Genomic DNA, 5,047 nt, shown 5'->3' with positions numbered 1-5,047 from the left:
TTCACTAAGTTATTTAGATAGGCCAAATTCTCAATGGGTTTACATGTTTTTTACTATGGGCACAGTGATTCTAAATGAAAATTATTTTTGCGTTTCTGATTTAGTCATATTTTCAACATAAAACCAATGTGCATACATAGACATGAATATGCTTTCATCATGTTTAGTTTTCTCAATGGTTAGATGCCATTTCATGTTAATTCCATCTCATGGTAACTTCATGTGTTATAGAGCAGAAGAGCCTCATAGCATTTCTGGAGTATCATTTGTGGAAACAGGTTTCCAGTCCTGTCTTCACAGTAATGCAGGCTGAATTTAACCCATCAGCCCTCAGTGGAACAGTCTAGTTCAAGATGTTTGTGCCACCTACAAACCTTCATTGTCTTTAACCCCAAAAAACAAACTCACTGCCACAAAGTCAATTCTCACTCATAGTGTTACTATGTAGGTGTCTGAGATTCAAAATCTATACAGGAACAACCAGCTTCGTTTTTCTTGTACAGATCTGCTGGTGGAGTTGTACTGCCAGCTTTGAGGGTAGCAAATGAAGCCAGGATTCTCCCCCACCCTAGAAATGAACCTGGCCAAACAGATGCCATCAAACCCACACCAATTCCTGCAGACTCCATGTGTGTCATTGCACAGGGATGTTGCAGAAGGGTTTCCGTGACTGGGTCTCAAAGTGCATCACCCAGGCTTTCTTCCCTGGAGACTCTGAATAGAAACAAACTCCCAATCTCTCCATGAGAACCTATCCATGGTAACCATTATAATGCTCAGGGGCATCAAAAACTAAGCCAAGCACACATGCATGAATGTACACACATGCCAGAACCTATGGAACCTGGCATTCTTTCAAAGAATGAAAACTCAAAACTATAAAATGAGGTTGAATTTTTAACTATAACATGAGAATCCACCTTTTTGAATATGCAAGCTTTGCAGGACTCATAAAAATTAAGCCATTGTTAATTTTCAGCTCTCACAATTTTCTATGTGAATTGTACAGATATACTGTAACCTAACTGGTCTCTTTACCATAGCTAGAAAATAAAATTAATATCAACTTTAATAGATCTTCAAGAGAGACACTCGATATAAATTTCTTAATATTCTTTCTGAGTTTTCCTGGAAGATGAACAGGTTACATAAAGATTTTTAAGATGTATAATTGAGGAATTATAAAAGATGTATTACATTATTCTGTTTAACATAATAATACTACAGCATTTAGCATTATCTATTAGGAACAGATATACAGAGGCTTCAAAAGAATCATGGATAAATTCTATTATCTTTTATTCCATTTTTCCATGATCTTTTTGAAACCCACTTGTGCATTCATGGTGGCATGAAAGATTGACTACCAATGAGCTCTTTGTTTTTAAATTAGATAATAATTTGATAAATAGCCATCATTTGGCCCACCATTTGATTCTGTATTGTGACCGTATGTGGTTTCAGAGTAAATCTATACTTCATAAGATTTTAATGGATAACTTCAGAAGGTACTTTCTCCTGGAACAAATTATTTTGGTCTATCTCTTAGTTAATTCCATCACATCCTTCAAATCAGTTTTCAATGAATTCAATTAATTAGACTATTAAGGGCATAGGCTGAAAACCACCACTATACAAAGTGGCCCCATAGGCAGGACCATAGAATGATTTCACTGTAGAAATCAACTGAGAGCGTACCTATCTATTTGTACCTCCCCCATGTTTTGAGGATAGATGTTTGCTCTGGGTCCTAACTAGATTAATAAATTAGAGACATTGAAAAGAATACCTTTCTTATTGTTAGCTGCCATGTAGTTTTCTCCAGTTTATAAGAACACGATGCACCCATGGGGATGTAGTGGGTTATGTGTTGGATTGCTAACCACAAGATCAACAATTCAAAACCAATAACCAGTGATGCTTTCTAGTCCCTTAAAGAGTTGCAGTTTGAGAAACACACAGGGCCTTTTGTACTCTGCCCTGTAGAGACTTTATAAGTCAGAATTGACTCAATGACAGTTCATTGTTTCTTAATGGGCAACAGAACAAGACCATGCCCTGTGACCTCAGTATTCTGAGTTCAATCTGGTCGCCTTTTTTCTTGGGGACTGGAATGGTGACTTTGGGCTCTTCACATATTGGTCATAAACCTGAGAGTCCTCATTTGCATTTCTTCTAACTATTGCCTCTTTTGTTTTACTTTTTTGCTAGTGTTTCTTCATGATCCATTTATTTTTCCAGTGTGGGAATTTCCATGTATACTTATTGCCAATGATATTTTCATTTCATATATAAAATATTCATATATATACATGTATAAACCACTTTATTTTGCCACCTTCCATGAATCAGATGCAAATGCCTTAAAAGTTTATTGAAATGTGCTTGTGATTCCTGGTTTTGCCTGTCTACCTACCTTAGTTCCATACATTTAGGTAAAGTCTGAAAGAGCAGACAGTTCCACATACATAATTAGCAATGTGAATTTCTTGATGGCTTAGATTTGGGTTCAATTTTGGGTTATAGAGTGCTAGAGTCAGAGTCTGTGTGAGATTGGAATCTAGGTCCTGGGATTAATGTTCCCGGTTCAAGAACAAGAGTCAATGGATAGAAACAGAACATAAGTGTCATGAGTCAAGAGTCAGATGTTGGTGAGCAGATTAAAGGGCTTTGTGTTTATAATGTGTCGTGCCTACCAGCTTATGTTTGGCGTTGCTTAGGGACTTATGTGTTATGGTATAAAGATAATGCGTTAGGGTTTAAACAGTATAGTTTTGGAAGGTTGTTTCTGATAGTGAGACATTGTGTCATAAAGTTAGGATTAAGGTTGTAGAATATATTCAAAGTTGTTTTCCTGATTCAAACAATTGGGATAATTGAATTAGGTTAGTTTTAGAGTGTATGGCAGGGGTCTTCAAACTTTTTATGCAAGGAGCCCATTCACTGTCCCTCAGGCTGTTGGAGGGCCAAACAATAGTTTTTTTTTAAAAAAAAAACTGAACAAATTCATATGCACACTGGACAGGTCTGCTGGTAAGCAGGACAGGCAGAGGCGGCAAAAACAACTGGTGAACCTGACAAATATCCTTGGCAGGCCAAATGTGGCCTGAGGGCTGCGGTCTGAGGACCACTGGTGTATGGTGTTGGGATTTCTTAAGGAAATCCTAATTTTTTCCTCAATTGGCTGTGGGTAGCAGGGAATGCTGAGGGTGTTAATAGACATTGTGGATGTAAAGAGCTTTTCAGGTGGTTAGGGGTTCAGTGTTTTAGGATATAATCAGTGTGCTGTAAGGATGCTTACCATGTGAAGGTGTAAGGGTTAATGGTTTGGGAGTTGTTGATTAGCAATTAATAGTTAGTGGGTTAAGTTTCAAGTTATTTTTGCATGTTGAAATGTAGCCTACGTTTTTATATTTATTACCTATTTATGGCATATTTTGAATATTTTATGGATATGAACATAATTTTTGATTAGAGGAAATTTTATTTCTTTTTGGAAGCCTTTTTTCCTCCTTAAAAATCTTATTTTGATTGCTCTAGTTAGAACATACAGTCAATTTTTAATATCAGTAGTGAAAGTGAACATTGATGTTTGTCCTTTTTCTGAGGTGGGGTGATGTTTATCTCTTTCCTCTAAGTCTGACATTTTGACTTTTTGAAAATAGGAATGTATATTAGCATATTCACATGTTGAACTATATTGTTTCATGTTACATTTGCAGTAGTTTATTTAATATAAAAATCCTTTGACTGTTTAGTATGTTTCATGTGTCTATTTAGTTAATCCTTTTTTGCATTAATTGCTATATTACAGAGCTTATTTTCTTATGTTAAATCAACTCTTTGGAAGATCCCAATTAATCGTAGTATATAATTATTTCAGTGTGTTGTCTCAGTTCCCAATATTTTTGAGCACTTTTTCATGTAGATCGATTATAAATATTGGTCTACAGTTTTCTTGAAGTATCATTATCTGACCTTGTTAACAGTTTATTACTGGTCTCATAGAAAATGTTAGTAAGTGTACTCTCACAACTATTGTTATGTTTTCACCCAATAACTTTTGAACTTAAGAAAAAAAAGTGTTTATTCATACTGTGTGAATCCTCTGGTCTTTAAAATATTTCAGAGTTTGCCTTGAGGGTCTCATGTGATTCAGTTAATTCTGGACCCTCTGAGCATCTTGAAACCCACTCAACTCATAGATCACTTGTTCTGGATGGATCCTCTGGTCTGGCAGCTGACCCCTCAGTGTAGAGCAGTGTTTCTCAAAATTCCTAATGCTGTGACCTTTTAATACAGTTCCTCATGTTGTGGTGACCCCCCAACCATAAAATTATTTTTGTTGCTACTTCATAACAGTAGTTTTGCTACTGTTATGAATCCTAGTGTAAATATCTCATATGCAGGATGTATTTCTATCGTTACAAATTGAACATAATTAAAGCATAGTCATTAATCACAAAAACAGTTAGAAATATTTCTTTCTAATTATAAATAAATGAAAATAGGTATATCCTGGTATAGCATGGGTAACAGTCTGGTGTAGCATGGTGTAACATGCTTGAAGCCTGTTGTAGCATTGGTAACAGTCTTAAAGACTGGTGTAGCAGGGTGTAACATGGTGTAGCATGGGTAACAGTCTTCACGTTGAAGCCTGGTGTAGCATGCGTAACAGTCTTCAAGTCAGGGACTGATATGTGGGTGTATCTGCATGTTGGCAGACCTGCCTGGAGACGGATAATGTATCAGTTCTGACGGCCATCAGAAAGATGTGTTTTCTGATGGTCTTAGGCGTCCCTTGTGAAATGGTCATTCGACCCCCAAAGGGGATGTGACCAACAGGTTGAGAGCTAGTTGCGTAGAGGGATAAATCATTTACAGTAATCTTGATGGAAAAATAGTCACTCACATCTGAGTGTCTGTGTGCTTCCCTCACACTTGGGCCCACGATGGGAAATACTCTGCCATAAGACATGCTGGGTGGTTCATAGAGAATTTCCTTCAGTCTCCCTCCAGGAGAATGGTGTAAATCAATGAAGGCAGG

This window comes from Tenrec ecaudatus, chromosome 17 (assembly GCF_050624435.1).
Source record: "Tenrec ecaudatus isolate mTenEca1 chromosome 17, mTenEca1.hap1, whole genome shotgun sequence".
Classification (NCBI taxonomy): Eukaryota; Metazoa; Chordata; class Mammalia; order Afrosoricida; family Tenrecidae; genus Tenrec; species Tenrec ecaudatus.
This window is presented reverse-complemented; position numbering follows the sequence as displayed.